The sequence below is a fragment of the Lutra lutra genome, chromosome 8 (genome assembly GCF_902655055.1).
Source record: "Lutra lutra chromosome 8, mLutLut1.2, whole genome shotgun sequence".
In the NCBI taxonomy this organism is placed as follows: Eukaryota; Metazoa; Chordata; class Mammalia; order Carnivora; family Mustelidae; genus Lutra; species Lutra lutra.
Genome location: NC_062285.1, coordinates 50,914,117 through 50,940,323, shown reverse-complemented (window position 1 = coordinate 50,940,323; position 26,207 = coordinate 50,914,117). Strand labels below are relative to the sequence as shown.

Genomic DNA, 26,207 nt, shown 5'->3' with positions numbered 1-26,207 from the left:
GAGGACAGACACATAACCCATTGTAGCAGTCAGTCTTGCCACTATAATATTGAGCTTGCGGTCTTACACTGAGTTAGCTTACTACAGCATCGCCTATATCCCTAACCAGCTGTCTCCCATTTCCCCAGGGATTCATTTAAACATTCACCATTATTCTCAATGCTCCAACCCCACAATCTACTAGTTATCTTGAAAATTGAAAGCACCAATGAGGAAACCCTCCATTCCCTGTGTTTCCCACTGACCAACATAATGTCCTTCCCTGTAGTTTTATGGAATTGTCCCTCCTCTTGTAAGGCTAATTCTTTCCCCTGTTCTGAATCCAATCCTTTCCTGTATCTTACCCTCACAGTTACGCCTTCCCTAGCCTATGTCCTCAACCTCTTCTGTCCATAGGCTCTTTCCTCAAACCTAGAGACATTTGCTACCTTTTTTTTTTTAAAGATTTTATTTATTTATTTGACACAGAGAGAGAGAGAGAGAGAGAGAGAGAGAGATCACAAGTAGGCAGAGAGGCAGGCAGAGAGAGAGGGGGAAGCAGGCTCCCTGCTGAGCAGAGAGCCCGATGTGGGGCTCGATCCCAGGACCCTGAGATCATGACCTGAGCTGAAAGCAGAGGCTCAACCCACAGAGCCACCCAGGTGCCCCGACATCTGCCATCTCGAAAAGACTTCCTCTCACCCTAGTATCTCTTTCTAGGTATTGTCCTGTCTTGGTCTTCCCTTATAGTTCAAATTCTTCAAAAAGAGTAGTTTATATTCCACTCTCCACTTTTTTAAATAAATATTTTTGATGACTCCATTTTATTTTTTTTTTTAAGATTTTTTATTTATTTGAGAGGACGAGAGAGAGCAGCAGCAGCAGGGAATGGGGGAGAGGGAGAAACAAGCTCCCCACTGAGCAGGGAGCCCAAAGCAGGGCTTGATCCCAGGATCCTGGGAGCATGACCTAAGCCGAAGGCAGAGACTTTAACCCACTGAGCCACCCAGGCACCCCCACTCTCCACTTCTTTACCTTCATGCCCTGTTCAATCTAGTGCAACCTAGCTCTTTTCTTTGCTGGCTCCTGTTATCCTCCATATAAAAAAGTTAATGGATGCTAGTCAGCTCTGACATCGACTGACCTCACTGTAGTATTTGCCTTTTGACCAATCCCTCTTTCTGGAGACTTCTCCTTAACACCACACCTTCCTACGGCTCCTCTGAGGAGGGCTCCATCCCTGTGTGTCTCCAGGCTCCCCCACCTCACACCAGCCCTCTTCTTTTTTTTTAAAGATTTTATTTATTTATTTGACAGAGAGAAATCACAAGTAAGCAGAGAGGCAGGCAGAGAGAGAGGAGGAAGCAGGCTCCCTGCTGAGCAGAAGGCCCGATGCGGGGCTCGAACCCAGGACCTGGGATCATGACCTGAGCCGAAGGCAGCGGCTTAACCCACTGAGCCACTCAGGCGCCCCACACCAGCCCTCTTCTTTACACTGAACCAACTCTGTAAACTTCCTCATTGAGTTGGAAACTGAACTTCTATTTCTATGCAGTTTAGTTTTATAAGGAAGAGTGATGCAACTTGTCATAGCGGTCAAGTTCCTTGGTTCTGCTGGTCCGAGGACACATTTTACTTCTCATGTATTGTAGTCACTTCTCACTAGCCAAAGAAGCTGGAATGAGGACATACCAAGAATAACAAATTTTTCCTAAACTTTAATAACTTGACTTTTAAATGCTGTTTCTAGCTGCCTTGATCATGCTGAAAGCCCAAGTTATGAGTTTAAAAGGCCCAGGGAAAGTCGGGATGCGGGAAGTACAGGCTGTAATCATTTTGAAAGCAGAAGTTGCAGAAGCAGAGCTGGAAGCACCCTCACCCGTCATTATTCAGAGTCTGGGTGTGCATTTGTAATAGCGCCTTGTTTATTTCTTGCGTTGGGTCTCAAGGGGGCTGCGGGGGACGTCAGAAGACATTGTTCCTTGAACACAATAGTCACTTAATAAATATTCATTGAATGAGAAAGCAGAGACAGACACTTCAGAACTTTACAGATACGAAGAGTTGTTCATGGAGCTATGCTGCAGGTTTTTAGTGTGGGTGGAAGTGGTAAGAAGACGGTGGTTTTATATGGAACACCTAGGGCACAGAGGCAAATGAATAGAAAATAGTGCCATGAAAAACTTCTAATGTGATTATGTAAAAAAGTTGCCCAGAGCTGAGGTCTCTTTAGTTGAGACCCAAGGAAATCTGATGTCCCCTAAACTTTCTGCTTTTATTTATTTATTTATTTATTTAAAGATTTTATTTATTTATTTGACAGACAGAGATCACAAGTAGGCAGAGAGGCAGGCAGAGAGAGAGAGGAAAACAGGCCTCCTGCTGAGCAAAGAGCCCGGTGCGGATGCGGGGCTCGATCCCAGGACCCTGGGATCATGACCTGAGCCGAAAGCAGAGGCTTTAACCCACTGAACCACCCAGGTGCCCCTGCTTTTATTTTTCAAACTGGCATCCATGTAATACACATGTACTCCTTTGAACCAGGCAGTGAGGTCACAGAGGCAAGGAGACTCAGTCTTTAGCACACACTTTCACATCACACAAGGATTGAAGCTTGTTTAAACATGAATGAAAATGCAGGGCCCCTGGGTGGCTCAGTCAGTTAAACGTCTGCCTTTGGCTCTGGTCGTGACCCCGGGATGCTGGGATTGAGCTCTGTGTCTGGCTCCCTGCATTTCCTTCTCCTTTTGCCACTCTTCCTGCTTGTGCCTTCTCTCTCTCTGTCAAGTAAATAAATAAAATCTTAAAAAAAAAAAAAAAGAAAAAGTATATAAAGCATCTAGTGTTTAACATATAGGATACACTCAAGGAGTTGTTTTGGTTGATGAACCCTGGTGTGGTGGTCTCTTGTGCTCTAGCTCAGGTAGCCATGTCTGTTTTTGCTCCCACATCAACCCAGAAGCAGAACTCAATCTCTCCAATTTCCCCCAAAATATCCATTTACAAAAGAGTAGTGATGGGCAGCCTAGGTTTTGTTGAAGATTTTGTTGGGAGAAACTAGAAGGTGTTCATATGCCTCAAAGAAAGCACCTTAAAATCCTTAAGTGGTTCCATTTCCCCAAACTTCCCTTTTACCTTAATCCCAAGGTCTTCTCTCTCTGACGCTCTTCCACCTACACCCAGCTTCACCCAGCTTCGTGACTGCTTTCCATTGTTCTGGGAATTTCCTTTGGGAACATCAAATTCTCTATCATGCAGATTGATTTAACTTGGTCCTACTTCCTGTTCTGGGTATGCAAACCCCTGTCTGTCGTGGTGCTCAGCCCACAAAGGGTTACCCAGATCTAATCTCCTTATGGGGTCTATATGTTCTGTTCTGTCCAGTTTTCACTACTACTCCCTCAGCATATTAATATCCCTCCTCTTCATAGTCTCAAAAATGACTTGGTTTAGATAGTAAATTATACGTCCCAAGTTGTACGTAACTTTTCTCCCTTGAGTAGGCTAGTTCTTTAAGGCCTACTTATTTTCTCAAATGGGATTGATGGCGCTTTAGTTTATTTTTTCTAAGTAGGCCCTACTGCCCAACATGGGACTCGAACTCTTCATCCTGAGAACCAGTGTTGTGCACTCTACCAACTGAGCCAGCCAGGTACCCAGATATTGGCAACTCTTTAGATAAAGGACTCAATCTTCTATGCGTTTGTATTATCTATCTTGGTAGCTATTCAATAGGTTCTTGTAAAATTGGACAACGTGAGTCAAAGTGTACAAGCAGCCTTAGGCAGGGGTGTGTGTGGGCAGGACTATCCTTAAAGAGAGAGTTTGTGCTGGGGAACCCTGGTGGGAGATCAGGTTGATGGAAAAGTTGGGACGTATCAGCAGCAGGAACTGCTTGAAGATTACATGAGAATTGTGTGTATGTGTGTGTTTGTGCATGAATGTAGAGAGATACAAGTACATTGGCAAGTAGTAGGTAGTCAGTGAATGTTAGTTTCACTCTCTCATATTTATATTCTACTAGCTTTTTTTAAAGCTTCATTGAGTTATAATTGACATAAAATTATAAGATATTTAAAGTGTACGTCCTGGCGATTTGGTCTATCTCCCTAGCTTTTAATTTTTATTTTTTTAAGATTTTGTTTGTGTAGTTGGCCACTTAACTGACTGAGCCATCCAGGCATCCCTACCATATACTGTGGGTTGTTTTTTTTTTTTTTGAAAGATTTTATTTATTTTTTTGACAGAGAGAGATCGCAAGTAGGTGGGGGGAAACAGGCTCTCTACTGAGCAGACAGCCTGATGTGGGACTCGATCCCAGGACCCTGAGATCATGACCTGAGCCAAAGGCAGAGGCTTAACCCACTGAGCCACCCAGGAACCCCTACAATAACTTTTTGATGAAAGGGTGTTTCTTTTTACCAATGTCATGATTCTCATTTTACACATATGAATTCTGGACTTTTGTAAATTATTTAATATATATACATGAGAACCAATTTCTTTGCTTCTATTTCTTTAAAGAGAAAATAATTTGTGGTTAGGCTGAAATGTTAACTGTCTGGCGAAACTCAGTAAATCCAGCCAGGAAACTATCTAGCTCAAGTTATGTAACACAGAACACTGACACATTTTTGCAAACATGACGTATTGACAAATGTATTGAAATAGATGGTTTTGGCGCCATTAGTCATGGGAGTCACATTGCTCCGGGCAGAGATATCACAAGGCATCATTTGAATTAAAGAGACTCCTTTAATGTCAAATATTTATCTTGGGTGGATGGGTTAATGTTCAGAATTAATGTTTTCACAAAATGTCAGATTAAAATATTTAAGAAACAAAGAAGGGATGGATTTGAGAAAGAAATATTCCAAAGCTTCAATATGATTAAGCATAGGGTAACCACAGGTTATATATTAAATTTTTTCACTAATTTTTCCAATTTGTCTCAGGATGAAGAGTTCGAGCTTGGGCTCTTTCTCTCTACCTCTCCCCTCTTGGTGATGCCAAACTCATCCTGGATGTTCAGTTGTTTCTGCCTGGGTTTCTCAAGTGCAAGTCCTTTCTGTCTTTGATCCGCGTGGTTTTGAATTCAGGTGGTAATTGACCTATATTGTTCTGTGAAATCTTACATTCTGTTTGAAGCACTGGGGCCTAAACTAAAATGGTCAGAGGGGGAAAATCTCCCCTGGGGAAGTGACTGTTTTTTTTTTTTTTTTTTTAAAGATTATTTATTTATTTATTTGAGAGAGAGACAGTGAGAGAGAGCATGAGCGAGGAGAAGGTCAGAGGGAGAAGCAGACTCCCCATGGAGCTGGGAGCCCGATGTGGGACTCGATCCTGGAACCCCGGGATCATGACCTGAGCCGAAGACAGTCGTCCAACCAACTGAGCCACCCAGGCGTCCCGGGAAGTGACTGTTTAGCTCAGAACCATCTATGTATACAATCTATTGACTCACCTGCTCCAAGGTACAGGCTGTTCAGGGATCACCTTGGGCCTGCTTTTATCTGCCTTCCCATTGGAGCTGACAGATCTTTCAGGGCCAACCAGTTCTACCATCCATGACCTTCAAAGGAGCCTGGTCCCAGCTCCTATCAATATTCAGAAACTGAATAACATGACTTTTCATTAAATGCAAATAAGAATGAGTCAAAGAAGTTTGTGCTGATTAACCCTTGAGATGACTGGGTAATTGGTAAGTTCATGATAGAAAAATGACTACTTGGGATGGGCTTTTTTTTTTTTTTAAAGATTTTATTTATTTATTTGACAGAGAGAGATCACAAGTAGACGGAGAGGCAGGCAGAGAGAGAGAGAGAGGGAAGCAGGCTTCTCGCTGAGCAGAGAGCCCGATGTGGGACTCGATCCCAGGACCCTGAGATCATGACCTGAGCCGAAGGCAGCGGCTTAACCCACTGAGCCACCCAGGCGCCCCTTGGGATGGGCTTTTAAGAGGATTGTGATTATGATTCTTTGATAGAATTAAAACTTGATGGTGTTAAAAAGAAAACCATAGTCCCCAAATGGTGTCACGTTAAGGCCCCATGTCACAAAATGAAGACTTAATCCCAAATCTAACTGCAGTTTCAACCACCCACACCCCCACCTGAATGTAACTTTTTAGCAGCCAAACTGAATTTTCCAGTAGATACTAGGAGGTAATTTCCTAGCCGGCCCCTTTGGTTCCCCTTAGGAGGGTGACATGCCTAGAGCAGTGCTTCCTTGGTAATACATTCCTTTTTTACATCTCTTCTCTGCTTTTAAAAACCTCCATTTTGTACAGTTCCATGGAACTCCCCTGTGCTTGCTAGATGAGATGCTGTCTGGTTCATGACACATTTAATAAAACCAATTAGATCTTCAAATTTACTCAGATGAATTTTGTTTTTTAACAATGGAAGATCGGAAAACAATTTGCCTAACCTGGATAATCATAGATAAAGTCATAACCTTTTTTATCTGGTTGTTTAAATGAGATGGGGGAGGCTAGGAGGATAAGCATGAACTGGGAGAACATGGAGATCTGTATTTGGAACATGGGAAAATGTACTCGGACATTAAAAGCAATAATATTAATCATCACTATTTTAACTACATCTAAGTAGTTAAGTACTTAACTTCGTAGTTAACTACATCTAAGTAAGTTGACCACTTTGTAGGGAAATTGAATTTTGTCTAGACTATTGGATAATGTCTGGAAAAATAATTTCTCCACATGAAGACCTTGGATCATCAACTTCCATTTATGCTTTTGATCAAATGCTATTTGGCTAATACATTGCAGGAGTGCTTTAAGATATTTGCCTTTAATTATAGTATTAGTCATAAGGTTGGTTTATTATTAAGTAAACAAATTAAAAGCTTTCCTGAAAATCTGAGAGAGAAATGTTGAGGAAGGAGCTCGTGCCATCTGTAGATAACTGGTTGTACAATTTCGTCTTCTCATGCAGAGGGAAGCATGTGTTTGCGATGGACATAAGCAGCTACCAACATGACCCCACTATCAATGACTAAGCCCTCAAACCCATTATTTCCATAGCAAAATATATTATCAAAAAGTTAGGAGTGAAAAAATGTTTTTAATTATGATATATCTGTTCTTTTCTTTTGTTGTCTGTGCTTTTGGTGTCATATCCAACAAATCATTGCCAAATCCAATGTCAGGAAGCTTTCCCCCTGTCTTTTCTTCTAAGAGTTTTATAGTTATGTCTCTAAGCCTTTGATTCATTTTGAGCTAACTTTTGTGTATGGTATAAGGTAAAGGTTTACCTTCATTCTTTTGCATGTGGATATTTAGTTTTCTAAGCCCCATTTGTTGAAAAGATTGTCCTTTCTCCTTCGAATGGATTTGGTAACCTTCATCAGAAATCACTTGACCATGGGATGCCGGGATGGCTCATTCAGTTCAGCATTAACTCTTGATTTCAGCTTAGGTTATCATCTCAGGGTTGTGGGACAGACCCCTGCATCAGTCTCTATGCTCACCGGGGAGTCTGCTCCTCTCCCTCTCTCTCTTCCTCTGCCTCTACCCTTCCCCCCGCTTATGTGCACATGCACACACACACTCTCTCTCTCTGATAAATAAATAAAATGTTTTTAAGAAATCATTTGTCCATACATGCAGTGTTTTATTTCTGGACCTTCTATTCCATTCCATTGGTCTATATGTCTATCTATATGCCAATACCACACTATTTTAACTACCTTAACTTTGTAACAAGGTTTGAAATCAGAAAGTGTGAGAACTCCAACTTTGTTCTTTGTTAAGATCGTTCTGGCTATTCAGGGTCCATTGAAATTCCAACTGAATTTGGGATAGATTTTTAAAAAAATTTCTGTGAAAAAACATCACTGGGATTTTGATAGGGATTGCACTGATACTGTAGATCTTATTGGGTAGAATTAACACCTTCCAATCCATGAACACTGGATGTCCTTCCTTTTATTAATGTTGCCTTTAGTTTCTTTCAGTACCATTTTGTAGTTTCTAGTGTACAAATGTTTTGCTTCTTTGCTTAAGTTTGTTTCTAAGTATTTTAATATTTTTTATTAAAAAAGGTTTTATTTGGGGTGCCTGGGTGGCTCAGTGGGTTAAGCCTCTGCCTTTGGCTCGGGTCATGGTCTCAGGGTCCTGGGATCGAGCCCCGCATCTCTGCTCGATTGAAGATCTGCTCTGTTAGATTGAAGCAGGCAGGGAGCCTGCTTATCCCTCTCTCTCTGCCTGCCTCTCTGCCTACTTGTGATCTCTCTCTGTCAAATAAATAAATAAAATCTTAAAAAAAGGTTTTATTTATTTATTTTAAATTTTATTATTTATCTATCTATTTATTTGGGTGGGGGGAGAGGGACAAAGGAAGAGGGAGAGAGAAACCCAACCAGACTCTGTGCTCCTCGTGAAACTTGATGCCAGGCTCCAGGATCCCGACCCTGAGATCATGACTTGAACCAGAACCAAGAGTCAGATGCGTAACCAACGGCACCACCCAGGTTTATTTATTTATCAATAAATAAAAAACCTGTTTATTTATTAGAGAGAGAGAGAGGACAAGAAGGGGGAAGAACAGGGAGAGAGACAAGCAGACTCCCAGCTGAGTGTGGAGCTAGATGCAGGGCTCAATCCCAGGACCCTGAGAACATGACCTGAGCCAAAATCAAGAGTTGGCCACTTAACTGACTAAACCATCCAGGCACCTTAATAAAGTATCTTTTCTCTTCTTTTTTTCTCTCTTTCTCCCTTCCTTCCTTCCTTCCTTCCTTCCTTCCTTCCTTCCTTTCTTCCTTTCGTTCTTTCTTTCTCTCTCTTTCTTTCTGACAGAGAGAGAGGGAACACAAGTAGGGGGAGTGGGAGAGGGAGAAGCAGGCTTCCAGCTGAGCAGGGAGCCCGACATGGGGCTCGATCCCAGGACTCTGGGATTGTGACCTGAGCCGAAGGCAGACGCTTAATGACTGAGCCACCCAGGCGCCCTTATTTTATTCTTTCTGATACTATAGTAAATGGAACTGCTTCCTTAATTTCCTTCTTGGGTTGTTTATTGTTAGTGTATAGAAACACAACACTTCGGTGTTGGGCTTGTATCCTGAAACTTTTCTGAATTTGTTCATTAGTGCTAATGGGGTGTGTGTGTGTATGTGTGTGTGTGTGTGTAGTCTTTAGGATTTTCTCCATATAAAATCATGTCATCTGTGAACAGAGATAATCTTACTTCTTCTTTTCTAATTTGGATGCTTTTTATTTCTTTTTGACTAATTGCTTTGGCTAGAGCTTCCAACACCATGTTGAATAGAAATGGTGAGAGTGCGCATCCTTGTCTTGTTCCTGATCTTAGTGGAAAAGCTTCTAGCATTTCACCGTCAAGTATGACGTTTGCTGTGGGCTTGTCACATATGATCTCTATCATGTGGAAGTGATTTCCTTCTATTCCTAGCTTGTCGAGTGGAGAATAGTTTTTTTAAAAAACTAACTTCTTTTTTTTTTAAAGATTTTATTTATTTATTTGACAGAGAGAGATCACAAGTAGACGGAGAGGCAGGCAGAGAGAGAGAGAGAGGGAAGCAGGCTTCCTGCTGAGCAGAGAGCCCGATGTGGGACTCGATCCCAGGACCCTGAGATCATGACCTGAGCCAAAGGTAGCGGCTTAACCCACTGAGCCACCCAGGCGCCCCTTAACTTCTTTTTTGAGTACTTATTGTGTCAGGCATTATATGAAGCTCCTCACATGGGTCAGTTAGATTGATGCTTTCAAGAGTCTTTGGGGTAAGAATATTATTGTCTCTCTTTCAGCCATAAAAAGACTAAAGCTTAGAGTTTGTCCAATGTCATGTAGTTGCTGAGTGATGAAGTTGGCTGGAGTTTCAATCTGGAGTTTGTGTTCCTGACTGCTCTGTTTATGCTACTACTTAAAGTTTCACTCTTTGACATGTTTCAAATACAAGTCCAGGGGCTTGTGAATTCTGAGGTGTGAGCTTGCAGGCTGGGTCGTGCTCTGAGGAGGAAGACGAACGTCCTGCACGGTTACCCCAGGGAGAAGTTACACATCAGTTGGTTCGAACCAACTCTTTCCAGCTCAGCTCTGAGGAACAAATTTTCCACAGAGATTAGATTTTAGAAATGAACTTGCTCAGACTGTGTAAGCTGTTATATAAAGAAAGTGTTAGAAGAGATGTGTTAACATGTGCATATGAAAGCACATAAGAAAAAATGCTAAGAAACAAAACAAAAATGTATTCCCTGTAGTAGGGAGAAAGGAAATTTATCTCTGTTGCAGGTGTGATGGCTGCATGGTGGCTGCCCAGAAGGGGTGTGAGGAGAGGCAGCAGTGTGGAGGGTTATAAGCACAGGTTCTACATGGATTGTTTGGATCCTATTCGTGACTCCGCCACTGACTTGCTAGGTGATCTTGACATTTCTTACCTCAGTTTTCTCATCTACAAAAGGGGAATAATTACACCGCCTACCTTAGTGGGTTGTTGTGAAAATGTGCTGAGTTATTTTTATAAAGTGGTTAGGATGGGCCTGACACATAGCCCAAGTGTACTGGGTGTTGAGATACAGGGAAAAGAGATCCGTCAAAGCATGAAGGAGAGGTAGCAAGTGAGCCTGGAAACAATAATCAATAGATATTGTTTGAACAAACATGTTTGCCACCCCATCTTGGGAAATTGAGGAGGGAATCCGTAGTCTTCGGAGAACTTTTCTCTGAGCTTTCCTTTGCCTCTGGAGACGACTGGATCCAGCCGCCCTGGAATATCCTATAGATAGTCCGGGTTTGAGAGACCTGATCTGGAGTTGTCTAGTTCTAGGATAGCTACATGAATCTGAAAAGGACTGCTCTCTCTTCTAAATTTTGTGAGGCAAGAGAGTGTGAACCAAGGGAAACCTAGGAATATCCGTGAAAAATGCTGCCCTGTCCTCCCACAGATGCTCAAGGCAAAGTGCTTTGGGAAGAATAGGAAGAGAAACCCCAGGCAGCTGGGGAAGAAGTCGACTCGAAGGCCTGAGGTGGAAATGAGTTTCCTTGTCAGATCTGAAGGTACTGGAGGCAGAGAGAGGATTAGTGCTGCCTCTTACTAGCCCAGTCTCACACCTCTCTCATGGACCCCCCTCCCTGAGACAGCCACGATGAACACCACGTGGTTTCCTAGATTCATGAGCTCGCTCCTTCCTTCCTTCCTTTTTTATTAAAGATTTTATTTATTTGTTTGCCAGAGAGAGAGAGAAGAGAGAACCCAAGCAGAGCAGCAGGCAGGGCAGGCGGAGAGAGAAACAGGCTTCCTTCCCACTGAGCAAGGAGCCCGATGTGGGACTCAATCCCAGGACCCTGGGATCATGCTCTGAGCCAAAGGCAGACGCTTAAACAACTGAGCCACGCAGGCATCGCGAGCTCTTTCTTTTCTTTTCTTTTCTTTTTTAAAAGATTTTATTTATTTATTTGAGAAAGAGAGGGCAAGAAAATATAAAAGGGGGGGGGCGTGGTGGGGAGGGGAATGAGCAGAGGGAGGACAGACAGACTCCAGGCTGAGTGTGGAGCCCAACGCTGGGCTCAATCTCATGACCCAGAGATCACAACCTGAGCTGAAATTAAGAGTCGGACTGAGCCACCAGGCACCCTGTCATGCAGGCAGTTCCCTCTGCCCAGAATACCTTTCACCCCCTTGCCTGCTTCTCAGTTTAGAGCTCAACTCCTCTGTGAGTCCTTTGCCCTATTGCCCCAAGGGATATTAAATGTCTTTCTCATTGTTTCTCCAAGGAGCTGATATGTGCACCTATGTTTCTTCAACAAATAATTGTACACCTCTATTCTGGGCCTTGGGCCAGCATCTAGAAAATTTATGAACACACTCTTAAGGAGATGATTTCATGACTCATAAGCCAGAGGTCACAAGGTTTGTTTACCTTCTGAGCCGCTGATTCTCTGAGTTCAGGGCCCAGCTGGATTCAGAGAGCTTGGGCTTGTTGCATAATTATTAATCACTGACCTGCTTGTCTCTTCTGTGAGCCACGAACTCCTCAAGTACATAGGACTCATTCTCCGAATGACCCCGGAACACCTGGTGTTATGGACCAGCACGGAGCCCAGTGCAACAACAGTGGAAAGGTGTCTGATGTCTGAAGTTCTTGTTCCAGAGAAACTTTCTCCTAAGATGATCATGAGATGTGTGTGTGTATGTCAGAAACTAAGGTTCAGACTGATGGAGGAATGACAGAGCCCAAGTCACTGCACGGTGTGGAAGGGAGTGTGAAGAGTGAGTGTGTAAACAATGCGTGTGGAAATACTGTCCCCACCTCCATTGTAGTGATATCCACATAACATGGGTATTAGAGAATTTTGGCAGGAGAATTTTGCCTCAGTAATTGTGCTTCTAGAAAATCCTGACTAACAGAACTTCAGACTGGACGGTTTCTTTTATAGGAAAAAACATGAACCCTTTTTATAGGCAGAACTTAAGGTGAGAGAAACAACTGTGTTTGTGTGCTGACTTGGCTGGCTTGAGTTGGAGAGGATGAAGTGAGTGTCATGGTGGGAGGACCTGGGAAGGACTGGCTGACAGGCAGACGGAGAGGTGGTCTCTGGTGATAGGTGAGACTGCATATATGCTGGAAGACACTGAGAGTCTGAGGTCCTGGGAGTGCTGGAAGTTCTCTTAAAGTGCTTCAACTCACTCAGTAAAGTAGGAAGCAAGATCACTTCCTCAAAACAAGCTGAGGAAGACATGGAGTTTGAAGAGGACAAGGTGTGAAGTTCTTGCCTAGGAGTGTGGGAGAGAGTGGGCTATGGAAGGATAATATGCTAGTGGGGCAGCGATCAGGGCCCAGTGGAAGTTTGTCAGCTTAAATACGCATCAACTTAACTGTTCTTCAGACATGTTCAGTGTGTGGAGCAGGTAGAGTTGGATTCGACCAGAGCTGTGGTTTGACTGAGTGAGGACACTTTTCCCGAAGATAGGCAGTGAGTTGCGGATAAACAAAGGAGTCATTAAAATGATTTTCCAAGTGGAGGTGCCATTATTTCCTTTCTGCTGTAAGCTCACACGGCTGGTGTTGAGATGGGCAAGTTCATGACAGCCGGGAAGGTGGTGCTGGTCCTGGCCGGTTGCCACTCCGGGTAAAAACTGGTCACTGTGAAGAGCACTGACCATGGCACCTCAGACTGTCCCTACAGCCATGCTCTGGTGGCTGGCATTGACTGCTCCCCCTGCCACCATACAAAGTGACAGCAGCCATGGGCAAGAAGAAAATCACCAAGAAGTCAAAGATCAAGTCTTTCATGAAAGTTTACAACTACAGTCATCTCATGCCCACAAGGTATTCCGTGGATATCCCCTTGGACAAAACTGTCCTCAAAAACGATGTCTTCAGAGATTCTGCTCTTAAACACAAGGCTTGAAGAGAGGCGGAGGTCAAGTTCAAGGAGAGGTACAGGACCGGCAAGAACAAATGGTTCTTCCTGAAGCTGCGGTTTTAGATCTGTTTTGTTTCAGTCATTAAAAAAATGAAAAAAAAAAAAAAAAAAAGATTGTCTATGGAACTTAAGCTGGATGAAGATCAAAGTGAATACATCGTGGTACGGAGCCAGTGAGGATGTGGTAGACCCAATCTGAGTGTTGTCCTGGTGGGATCTAAGGATATTTACTCACTGGATGGAGTGAGCTGGAAAGATAGGAGTAGGATTCATGGACCAGAGATTGCAGGGACTTTTCTGGGCCAGGAGGAAATGGTTCCAGAGCACCTGTGTTCACTGTCTAGCGTGCGGCAGATCCTGTGGGAATCTTGCTGAGCTCAGTAAATTGTGGGACATCACCCCTATCAGAGGCACATGGCTGGCGTGCCCCAGCCCTCATCCTCCCCAAAGTCATCCCAATTCCGAGTATATTGGTTCTGGACCCAGACAGAGAACTTTGTTTAGAGTTGAAACTTTAGTTACTGTAATGCTGGTAGATGATTTGCTTTTAAAGTCATTATTCGGGGGCAACGTTCCTGGGGCAGTATGCGCCTTGGATCTTCACTTTTCTCCCTAAGAGGTGACGGTCATGTGTGTTACCTACATCCATGGACTTCCTAGCTATGTAATCTGTACCCCTCTCCTATTTTTAAATCCCAAACAAACAAGCTGGATTATAAGGAAATGAGGCTTATGTTGTTGGTGAGACAAGTCAGCCTCCTCCTGTAGCTTTGTAATTAAACCTTTTGTGATACCACAACTGCTTTTTATTAACCAATGTCTTGAGACTCCAGTGACGGGGTGTGACACAGGCCGAGCTTTGAGAGGTGCCTCTTGGAGCATACCCCCATGGACAGATGGCACTGGTCCCTGGTCCCCACCCTGACACCCAGACACAGGGTCGGGGTGGTATGAGGTGACACTGCAGCTGGGCAGTGGGTCTGGGAAACACTTTGCCACTTCCACAAAGATGGGGGAGAAAAATAGAAGAGAGAGAAAGAAGAGGAAGGAGTGGATGAAGCAGAAAGGAACAAGCAGAAGAGGGGGGAAGAGAAGGCAAAGAAGCAGGAAGAGGAAATGAAGAAGGACACAAAAGGGGATCCGTTGGATCCTAACCCTCCCGTCATGCCACCAGCCAAGGGCATCTGACCTCCTCGTGACCGACAAGTAGGGGATGATCAGGGAGGAAGACCTTCCTCTGCCCCATGGTCTTTCCAGCTGGACTTGGGACCAGATTGACATGAGACAGATTAACAGGAGCAAATCAAATTTAAGGTGCAGACCTACGGGGAATCCACACAGACATGACACTCTGAAGGTAGTGGGGCAACAGGAAGCTCATGTGAGCTCAGGACAAAGCTGAGGGCCTGAGGACTCAAAGACAAGAAAAGTCCTTAGTGAGAAGGTAGAAGGAGATGTTTGGAAAAAACAAGATTGTTCTCTCATGTTGCTGAGTTCCTTTGGTAAAGGGAGGTTTCTGTTAGTACTTCCCTTCCTGACGCAAACTCTCCCTTCCACCATGAATTTAGGCAGTTACATGGGAGGCAGAGAGACTTTCCTGCATCTGCTGGTTTTTTTTACTTTTAACTTGAAATAATCTTTATGCCAGAGTGGCCTCCCTGGGGTGTCTCACCCTGTACCCCTCTAGGGTGGTCTGGTCACTTGTGCTCAGGCTGAGGAGGTTCTCAGCCTGCTTTGATTTTAAAATTAACTACCAGACTTGCTTTGCTTTTAAAATTCATGACCCTTCCCTATTTTCATTTTTTTTTTAATTTTTAAAATTTTTTCCCATTTTCATTTTTCAAGAGTTAAAAATTCATAGGGCAAGAGGGTAACCTCTTGGGTCTACACTCTCCCTATCCTCCTACCTGTTCCTGAATTTTCTGTCCAAATGGGAAAGGACAAGGGGTCTTGTCTTGGTGCCAGCACCAAGCTGGATAGGAGGGTATTTGCTGATTCTTCTGTGCCCAGCACTGCCAAGGGCTCCTGAGAAAGACCAAAAGATTGCTTATGTGTATTAAGTGCACACACATATTTATGGCAACATTCCTTCTCTCAAAAAGATTTCAACTTGCTTGAAATAACAGGCATATTAAACAAGTACAAACATGTTAATTGCTAGACAATGACTATGAAAGGGTCTTGAACAGGGTTGTAGGCCCAAGCCACCCGAGAGGCAGCCGAGGAGAAGGCGGCGTTTATAGGACAGGCTGTCAACAGCTTTGAAAAGACTTTGCTGCCAAGTCTCAAAGGAAGATCTTTTACTTGCCTCAAACAGATACAGCCCCCAAGTTGACATGTTCACTTCCTCCGTCAGGCTTGGGGCACGGGGCTGCTGTGGATGAAAGGATTGTAGGGTCAGGCAGAGAATATTAATACCCTGTTTTCTTTTCAAGATCGAGAGTGGAAGGGATATTCATGGAAGGAAAATGCAAGACAGCTACAGAGTGAATTGCAAAGAAGGCAAAAGTTTAACCAAGTCCTTGTGTCACACATATCACCTGCTCGCCCACATCTGCCATGTTCTGCTCTGGTCCTTGAGAAAGCAAATACTAACTCGAGCTGAGAAAGTAAATTTTTGCCAAATTTCTGGCTCACTCTTTCTCCAAAGGACCTGCTGCAACCGTGAAGTGTTTTTGTTTTTCTTTTTAAGATTTTTTATTTATTTATTTGACAGAGAGAAAGATCACAAGTAGGCAGAGAGGCAGGCAGAGAGAGAGGGGGAAGCAGGCTCCCTGCTGAGCAGAAACAACCCCTTTGTTTGCGTGACTACTGCGTTTGCACTTACTGAGAAACCTCGTTCTCTGAAAAAGCATCACTCATCCAAAACTTTGCTGTTTAAAATTGTGTCAGTAAGAATGGATATCCCATTCTTGCCTCTGAGTCACTCTGACACGGAAGCAGCTTCAATATACGACTCAGATACAGAGCTTCAGATAACGGGTGCTAGACAACAATTCACAGCTGTCTTAACTGTACGCTTGACCCTTGAAATACATGGGTTTGAACTTCATGGTCTAATTACATACAGATTTTTTTTTTTAATTTGATAAATACAATATGTACTGTAAATGTATTTTCTCTTATGATTTTCTTTTCATTTTTTTGCAATATACAGACTCTATTCGAATATGTGCTATTCTTGAAATTAGGGCGGAGCACATCTGGAAAACATACCTGCCGTTGAAATCAGATCCTTGAATTTGCGTAACAGAACCCAGGATTTGAGATGGATGCCTGATTTGAACTGACCAGATGTCTGGAGGTGGGAAGTTCTGCTTGTTCCATGACACTACCTGTAATGTGATTATTTTCCAGGGGAACTCAAACCAGACCTTCAGCTTGGCTGCTGGAACTTGGTGTACCAAATGGCCTTGTAAGTGGATGTAGCAGGGACCTCTCTGTACCTAAGACTAAATATTCTGTTTGAAATTATGATATCTTCATTTGTAGGAGAAGGTTCTTCCCTCAAGCTGGGAAGAGGCATTATTGTGAACCTCAGAGAAAAAAAGGTGGTCCCCTTAGTTAATGCAATATTATTTATGGTCCAGGTGTCCAGTTATGGAGTGAATAAGTCATGGGAATAAAAAACAGAGCAGAGGGAATATAGTCAATGATATTGTACTTGGGTTGTGTAGTGACAGATGGTAGCCGATGGTGGCTATATTTGTGGTGCACATAGCAAAGTAGGGAGGTGATAAATCACTGTATTGTACACCTGAAACTAATATAACATTGTGTGTCAACTATACCCCAAAAATTTAAAAAATATATATTATGTCTGCTAGTCAGGATAAGGATATGACATAAGGATATTACATTTATAAATATTTATGAACCCATCATAGGATCACTGCAGGCTCTAGGTATGAATCTGTTTCCAAGCCTTTTTACTCTGTTGGCCGAATTCACTTTCTTGTGGTTATAGGATTGAGATCTTCAGTTTCTGGCTGGCTATCTTTCAGGAACCAGTCTTTGCTACTAGAGCCTGTCTGTGTACATCCTTATGATTTGGAGAAAGTCCTGGAAGCCTCTCCAGTAATTAATGGTATGTGCCTCATGTCTCAGAACCATCGACAGCACTTCAAATGTCTTTCACCATGGAAGTGTCCCTGACTTCTCTTCTGCCATTTCCTGCACTTTCCTTATGTTTTTCTTTTCTTTCTTTCTTTTTTAAAATGATTTAATTTATTTATTTGATACAAAGAGACAACAAGAGAGGGAACACCAGCAGAGGGGAGCGGAGATCATGACCTGAGCTGAAGGCAGATGCCTGATGACTGAGCCACCCAGGCGGCCCTCCTTACGATTTTTTCTTTCTTTCTTTCTTTCTTTTTTTAAAAAAGATTTTATTTATTTATTTGACAGAGAGAGAGATCATGAGTAGGCAGAGAGGCAAGCAGAGAGAGAGGGGGATGCAGGCTCCCCGCTGAGCCGAGAGCCCAACGGAGGGCTCGATCCCAGGACCCTGAGATCATGACCTGAGTCGAAGGCAGAGGCTTAACCCACTGAGCCACTCAGGTGCCCCTTCTTATGATTTTCTTAATAACATTTTCTTTTCTCTAGCTTATTTTATTGTAATACATATATGTATTATACATACGTAATACATATATAATACATATAATACATATAACATACAAAATATGTGTCAATCAACTGCTTATGTTATCAGTAATGTATCTAGCTGACAGTAGATTATTTATAGTTACGTTTTTAAGGTATCAAAACTTACATGCAAATTTTCGACTATGCAGGGGGTCAGCACCCCTAAGCCCCTATGTTGTTCAAAGGTCAACTAATACTTTTTTTTTTTTTTAAGATTTTATTTATTTATTTGATAGAGAGAGACACAGTGAGAGAAGGAACACAAGGAGTGGGAGAGGGAGAAGCAGGCTTTCCGTGGAACAGGGAGCCTAATGCAGGGCTCGATCCCAGGACCCTGGGAGCATGACCTGAGCCGAAGGCAGACGCTCAGCAACTGAGCCACCCAGGTGCCCCTCAACTATACTTTCTAAAGTAAGAGACCCTGGGTCCACTTTGCGGTTCAGACCTGAGGTAGACGGCTTTTCACATAGCCCTGCTTTGCTTGGAGCCTATCAACACATTGCTTCACTCCTAAATCCTGTACTAACTCTTCCTTTGTTTGGTGAAATGACCCATGGGTCTCCTGGTGTGCAGTCTCCCTTGTGGCATTAGGTCAAAAGACCTGACTATGTTGGACTACAAGTTGGTTCGGATCTCAGGCTGATTGGGCTAGGACACCTTTCAATTTAAAAAAAAAAATTAAGAGTTTATTTTTAACTAATCTCTACACCCAAGGCCGGGCTCTAAGTCACCACCTTAAGATCAAGAGTCACACGCTCTACCCTGTAAGCCAGCCAGACACCCCTAGGACATCTTTTAGCTTCAAGGCTCTCTCAGTGGTTTTCTATCCTTCTCACCTCAGAGCATTTGTCCAAGGTGCCAGCGGGTTCTCAGGTCTATGCTAGGTTGGTGCAAGGAGGAAGGAGTCATGGGAATGTGTAAAATTTGCATGTAGAGCTCCTGACTGCAACTGGTCCTGCTGGTGTATTCTCTTCCCCTCAGACGGCATCACATGATCAGCCTTGGCATTTCTTCCAGGAAACAGCAACACCTGTCTCTCTCCTAAGCTGATCCTTGATTAGGTTCACAAGGCATCTACTAGTTCTGTAGGCTGCCTCAAAAATTCTCCTCATAACTCATGAGCAGGACACAATAGGCAGAAAACACGAAACATGCTTCGTGATCAGAATATAGGTGTGACTTGATGCATGATACTAAGACTTCTCTAAAGATAATTTTTGAAAATTAAACTTCTTAAGAATTACCTTGGACTCTCAGGGTGCCTGGGTGGCTCAGTAGGTTAAGTGTCTGTGTTTGGCTCAGGTAATGATCCCAGGGTTCTGGGGTCCAGCCCCACATCAGGCTCCCTGCTCAGTGAAGAGCCTGCTTTTACCTCTCCCACTACCCCTGCTTGTGTTCCCTCTCTCCCTCTCTCTCTCTCTCTGTCTGTCAAATAAATAAATAAAATCTTTTAAAAATTTACCTTGGATTCAGTGCGAGTGAGTTCCACAAGATCTGCCTTTGGGAGACCATGAAATAAAACGATTTGCTGACTTAGTTTAAATTTGAGATGTCTCCCCGACATTCAAGGGGAAATGTGGAGGAGGCCATTGCAAAATCGAGTCTGGGCCAAGCAGACAGGTACGGGCTGACATAGAAGGACAGCTACATAGGAGCTGGAGAACTGAGCCCCCAGGACACCCGGCATCAAGGATCTGGGACAAGTGCAGGAAACTAGCAAAGGAAACTGAGAGGAAGCATTGAGACAAGAGGAATGAGGTTGGAAGAGAGTGGTGTCCTGGAAGCCAGGGGAAGAAGGTGTATCCAGAAGGAGACAGAGACAGCACTCAAATGCTTCTGTGTAAAGTCGCATGAGGATAGGAAGTGAACCCTGGCCGTCCGGAAGGAAGTCACTGGACACGTCCATGGAAGCAGTTTGGGAAGAGTGGTGGGTGCGGGTGCCTGATGGACATTCTCTCATCCAACATGGGAAGAGGGATTGGAGACAGTGAGTACGGACAGATCCTTAGAGGAATTTGGGGGCCACTAGAAAAAGATGTGGTGGTGGTGGTGAAGGGACAGCAGGAGGGGGAAATAAGTGGTGGACAGTGAGAGAGCGAGAGAGCAGTGGCTTAGGAGGGGAGGGGTGGGGGAATTGCTGGAGGGTGCGCTGAGAGGGCTCGAGGGCCTGTGGTCTACTGCAGGCTGCAGGGACAGGTCTCCGGGAGGAGGGCAGGCTTGGCGGCTGCAGGCCCTGTTGGCTGCGAGGGTGTGGGAGGACTCTGTGGAAATGCTTCTCCAATGCTTCAGTGTTTCTCAGTCAAGTTGCTCATCAGCTCAGAGCCAGGACAGGAGAGGACAAGTTGGAGGATGGAGGAGAGAGGAGGGGTTTGGAAAGGTTGTCTGGGAATGGGGAGAATGAATGGAGAATGGCCATGGCCAAGAGCATGAAGCCCACTGGAGATCCATGGTCATGGATTTCTCCTGATACTAGTCAGCCTCTGAGCTCCATTCTCTCCATCCCCCCTCAAGGGCAGGCCTGGGGCAGAGAGAGGGGCTATGACCCTGGCTTGTGGTTTGGCCAAGTGAGTACAACTAAGGGAGAGACGGGGGTGGGAGGGGTGGGGGGGTGGGAATGAGTCCCAGGCATGGCCAGTGGGGGGCATCATAGTAATAGATCCGGGAGTGTAGGTGGGGATTGAAGAGGGACTAGCAAGGGCTGGGGCTTAGTGAAAAGGGGCTTTGGGTCAGTGGCACTGGAGTCCTGGTGGGCTCATGACCCAAAACTTTTGATTTGTCATCGCTGCTCTTATGAGAGGGGAGGTCAGGACACCACTCCTCAGCACTGGTGTTACCTTTCCTTTTGTAATAACGGTGCCCTTTATCCTCACTCCTTAGAGCTGTGTGTGTGTGAGAGAGTGTGTGTTTGTGCCCTTGGCTGGCTGGCTGCCACACAGAGGCGCTCCCCACTAAGAGAGCCTTATCTCCAGAGGAAGAGGGTGAGGGACAGTGCCGGGGCTGTGTTGGTGGACAGGACCCAGGGAATGCGGGCTGCATCTCTGTGCGATGCCACTGGCCCCTCAGGAGAGCATGTGTGGAAATAATCGTGTGTAAGTGTCTCTGAGACATCGATCCTTCTCTCAAGAGATTTAAAACTGCTTGTGCTAGAAGCTGTAATGGGACAAGGGAATGATGCCCTGGTGATTATTCTAACCAAGTTAAGTACCCCAAGAGTGAGAGAAGTCTGTGTCACTAGCTTTCTGGCATAGTATCCCACCTCCTTCTGACAACCACCCTAGGGTAAACAAACCAGATGTTATCTCTGAGGAGGAATCTGAGCCATAAGGAAGTTAACTCAATTATCTAAAATCAGGACCCTGAACTCCCGCCTTCCTGTAAAACCAACCAATGGGGGCGCCTGCGTGGCTCAGTCAGTTGAGGGTCTGCCTCAAGTCTTGATCCCCTGACCTTTGCTCTCTGCTCAATGGGGAGTCTGCTTCCCCCCACCACCCCCACCCCTGGCCCCGCTCATGTTCTCTTTCCCATGGCTCTGGCTCTCTCTCTATCTCTCTCTCTCTCTCTCTTTTTTTTTTTTTTTAAAGATTTTGTTTATTTATTTGACAGAGAGATCACAAGCAGGCAGAGAGGCAGGCAGAGAGAGGAGGAAGCAGGCTCCCTGCTGAGCAGAGAGCCCGATGTGGGGCTCTATCCCAGGACTCTGAGATCATGACCTGAGCCGAAGGCAGCGGCTTAACCCACTGAGCCACCCAGGCGCCCCTCTCTCTATCTCTCTTAAATAAATGAATAAATAAATAAAATCTTAAACACACACACATAACCAACAGTTGTCTTGTTTCATTCCATACTTCCTCCTAGTGGGCAAAACCCATTCACTGCCCAGTTCCTTCTTCCTGTCCAGTGGATGGCCAAAGCCAGCAATCCGAGAAGAGCCACTGGGCTCCGGGTGCCTTCCTATGACCTTTTCCTTGAGGACTTTGCATTACCAAAGGAGATATGCTCTATCAGCTGATAAGCCCAGATACCATGGACCTGGGACCGTAGGAAAAGGAGAGACTAAGTTTACCCTTGGAGAAAAGTTTACCCTTAGACAGAAACTAACTGCTAAAAGCAAGCAAAGAATAAGAGGCTGGGACCCAATTCTAGCTTTCCTTTCTCTAGATGATTCCAATATTTATTACTCACAGATAATAAGACTTCATAAATGGAATTAATGGAGCTCTCTAGTCCTTCTGTTTCTTTTCTCTTTTTTAATTATTTAGATTACCATTTAGTATAATTTTCTGTTGGTATACAGCTCCATGGATTTTAACACATGAGCAGATTCTCATATCCTACGGATCAGGATACAAAACAAATCACTACAATCAGGAGATAGAGCAGTTCCATCACACTCAAAACTCCCTTTAGAGTCACACCTTCACCCACCCACACCAGGGGCAAGCACTGATTTGTTTTCTCCATCACTGTGGTTTTGTGTCCATCCCACAGGCTAGACTCACGCAACCGCATCTCAAGGTCTCCAAAGTAGCATCCGGTCACAGTCTCCGTTGAAAAGCACAAAATCAGGTGCCTGGGTGGCTCAGTTGGTTAAGCGACTGCCTTCAGGTACAGGTCATGATCCCAGGTCGAGTCCCCCATTGGGCTCCCAGCTCCACAGGGAGTCTGCTTCTCCCTCTGACCTTCTCTCCTCTCATGCTCTCTCTCACTCTCTCAAATAAATAAAGAAAATCTAAAAAAAAAAAAAAAAAAGAAAGCATGAGATTGCATCTAAATTTTGGCAGCTCCAAAATCCCAAATCTCATGACATTTTATCTCATGGAATCAGGTATGGGTGAGATGACTGGTCACAATTCTTCTCTGTCTGTGGACTTGGGTAGTTAAAGATGTTATCTGTTCCCAATGCATAGTGAATGGTGGTACAGGCATAAGGTAATGTTACAGAAATTCTGACTCCAAGAGAGAGAAAGTGGAAGGTTACAAAGGGGGCACGAGGGGACGCCTGGGTGGCTCAGTGGGTTAAGCCTCTGCCTTCAGCTCAGGTCATGATCCTAGAGTCCTAGAATCAAGCCCCGCATCGGGCTCTCTCCTTGGCGGGAAGCCTTCTTCCTCCTCTCTCTCTCTCTGCCTGCTTCTCTGCCTACTTGTGATCTCTGTCTGTCAAATAAATAGATAAAAAATCTTTAAAAAAAAAAAAAAGTGGGGGGTCACCAGGACAAAGTCGTTTTGAAATGCGGGCAAGCAAACTCCCTTAGGTTTCAAGGCCCATGAATAATCCTCTGAGCTCTTCACACTCTGTGGTCTTGGTACCATGCTCTGGACCCTGCAGCCCACCCTGTGAGTCATCTCTGGTTTTTTCGTAAAAGTTAGCATGCATTTGCACCTGAGTGGTTTCTTTTTTTAAGGATTTTATTTATTTATTTGAGAAAGAGCAAGAGAGCACACAAGCGGGGTAAAGGGCAGAGGGCGAAGCCGACTCCTGGCTGGGCAGGGAGCTGGATGCAGGACTCTATCCCATGATCCCTGGGATCGTGACCTGAGCCAAAGGCAGATGCTCCATTGACTGGGCCACCCATGCGCCCCCGTAGTCTTACAGTTTTGATTTAATAAGGCAATCCTCCCCCTTTCCTTCTTGCCAAATCTGTGCTTTAATTTCATGTATTTTTATTTTTTAAAAGACTTTTTTCTTTTTTTTTATGAGGTGGGAGGGGAGAAGCAGAGGGAGAGGGACAAGCAGACTCCAGGCTGAGCATGGAGCTGGACACAGAGCTCGATCCCATGACCATGACCTGAGCTGGAATCAAGAGTTGGATATTCAACAGACTGAGCTATCAGGGCCCTCAAATTTGTTCCTTTAAATCAGTAGTTCTTCACTGGGTTTTATATACAACTGATCACTACCTCTGAAACTAGTAATACACAAATGTTAATTAAAGTTAAATAAAATAAATAAATAGTCTCACCCATCAATCACTCAAACTATCAATCAATCAGTAGTTCTTAAAGAGGTAATTTTGTCCACCAAAGGATTTTTGGCACCGTCCGGGGCATTTTGGGTTGTCACAAAGGAGAGGGGATGGCTCCTGATATTTGGTGGGTAGAGGCCACCGGTGCTGTAAAAATCCTATAACGTACAGGACAGCCTCCTACAACAAAGGATTATCTGGCCCCACATGTCAATTGTGGCAAGGCTGAGAAAGCCTTATAGATTAACTTTCTTACCAATTTGTCAAGATCCGAAATAAATCACATTTGAATTGTGAATGGGATTGCATTATCTTTGTGTGTTCACTTTGGCAGGATGATAACTGTGTGTCTTCCCACCCAAGGATGTTCAGTTCTGCAGTAACTCAATACATGCTCCTTAAAAATAGCTGTACTATGCAGAAGTCCGTGGTGTAATCCACAGGGCTATTGGGAAATGGGTTTAGGGACAACACTGAAAATCTTTTTTAGAACACACTTCTTAAAAAGAGGAATCTAATGAAAACACTAACACAGTTTAACACATGTGGAATGGTTAAGAATACATAAACACTCCAATCAATAGGGCACCTCACCTTGAGAAAGATCTGAAGTTTGCTATAGAAGAATCAGGGCTTGTGAGGTATGGTAAGTGATAGAAGGAGGATTATCTGAAATATGATGGAAAGTTCTAACACCAGATATGGAGCAGTGTGGTTGGGGGAGTCTTGATGTTCCGGTTTCTTGCATAGGTATCGGGTTACTTGTGGAGATGTGACCTGGGCATACATCCTTATGGCGGGAGAGTCAAGGGTTGGGGGGGGGGACTGGAAGATGGTGGCCTGGCTGTCATTTCTATTGTTTCCCCTGCATTCCTGGAGCCACCGACCCAACATTCCGACCTTTTTGGTGTAATAGGGGCAGCGATTCAGATGTGGCTACTTCCAGCTGGCGAAGGGGCGTCGTTATAGGGTCCTTTGGATGTGGGTAGGCAGGTATAGGGATGCAGGAGTTGGTTGACAGTGACCCTGGAAACCTCATGGATGCGATTCTGAATGAAATGAAGAACACAAGGGGCGATTAGTAATGAGAGGAAAAGGAGAATGAGAGGACTTAGGATCAGGAGGAGCAGGGTCATTAAGAGGGAGAGCCACCATTGAGAGGGGATTCTTTCAGGGCGGTGCTGGCCATGGAGGGAGTCATGGATTTTTGCCGGGCATTGATATTGGTTTCGACTATACTGGATTTGTTGATATAATAGCAGCATTCTTCATTGAGGAATACATAGGTTTCTCTCTTGTCTGCGGTGAGCAGGTCCAGGGCTCGTTGGATCTGTAGGGCTACCTGGGCCACTGAGGTAATCTGTCGTTGTAGGGATGTCAAGGACTTGGCTGAGGCCTCCACGGCTGTTTGGAGCAGTTCGGATAAATCTCAGGTAGCGTCTATGGAGTGAGCTAGGGCCCCGGTGCCCAGCCCGTTGGCCACTAGGGAAGACACCAATGAGACCCCAATAACCAGAGGACGAAACATAGCCCTTTTCTGTCGCGGGAGGGGGGTGGAGAGGACGGCCATTTTCGCTAGGGCTGGCACCATCCGGGCTGGTAATCTGTGGTGACCAGCTGACTAGACCATGTGGTGTCCCCATGGGTCCAAGTTTCCACTAGGAAGAAGCGCCACCTGAACCCGGGTTGATGGACGAGTGGCTAGGGAGGGTTAGGAGGAAGGGGAGAGTGAGGAGAAGAAGTGCGGGAAATCCACAACCACGTAGTCCCCAGGTTTGGGAAGTCCAGCCATCCTGTGGTGGGGCTGGTTTTAGATTGGAGATGTGTACCCACGGGTGTCCTAGGAGTTTTGCCACTGTGGGAGTTGTGAGAATAACAGTATGGGGGCTGGTCCATCTGGGCTGTAAGGACCTTGGATGAAGTTCTCGTAGGAGAACTTGGTCCCTGGGATTTAGGGCCTGGGGGAAGTCTCCATCTGGGCTGTGGGGGGGGGCGGGGAATGGTTGCATCTGCATAAGCCCTTAGGGGGGCTTGTAAGAGGTTCAGATAGGGCAGATAAGATAGGAGGGGTGGAGGAGAGGTGGGCAGGTTGTGATTGAGTAGGAAGGGCCTGCTGTACAGGAGTTTTAAGGGGCTGAGTCCTGACGGGCCGCGAGGAGAGGCTCTAAGGTGGGTGAGTGTTAGTGGGAGAAGGGTTGGCCAAGAGAGGCGG

The 26,207-nt window shown here is 44.8% G+C and overlaps 1 long non-coding RNA gene and 1 pseudogene across 3 annotated transcripts; both read left to right on the top strand.

Annotated features, from left to right (window-relative positions):
• Window positions 1-11,916: 11,916 nt before the first annotated feature.
• LOC125106175 (uncharacterized) lies at window positions 11,917-22,074 on the top strand. Of its 3 annotated transcripts, none has more exons than XR_007129257.1 (4): window positions 11,917-12,080; window positions 16,577-16,689; window positions 17,390-17,472; window positions 21,888-22,074. It is a non-coding gene; the product is annotated as an uncharacterized LOC125106175 (long non-coding RNA). The 3 variants fall into 3 exon arrangements; XR_007129255.1 differs by having other exon boundaries at window positions 16,577-16,800; window positions 17,353-17,472; XR_007129256.1 differs by lacking the exon at window positions 21,888-22,074 and having other exon boundaries at window positions 16,577-16,800; window positions 17,353-17,578.
• Window positions 12,256-13,947, top strand: LOC125106173 (60S ribosomal protein L27-like; annotated as a pseudogene).
• Window positions 22,075-26,207: the final 4,133 nt, after the last annotated feature.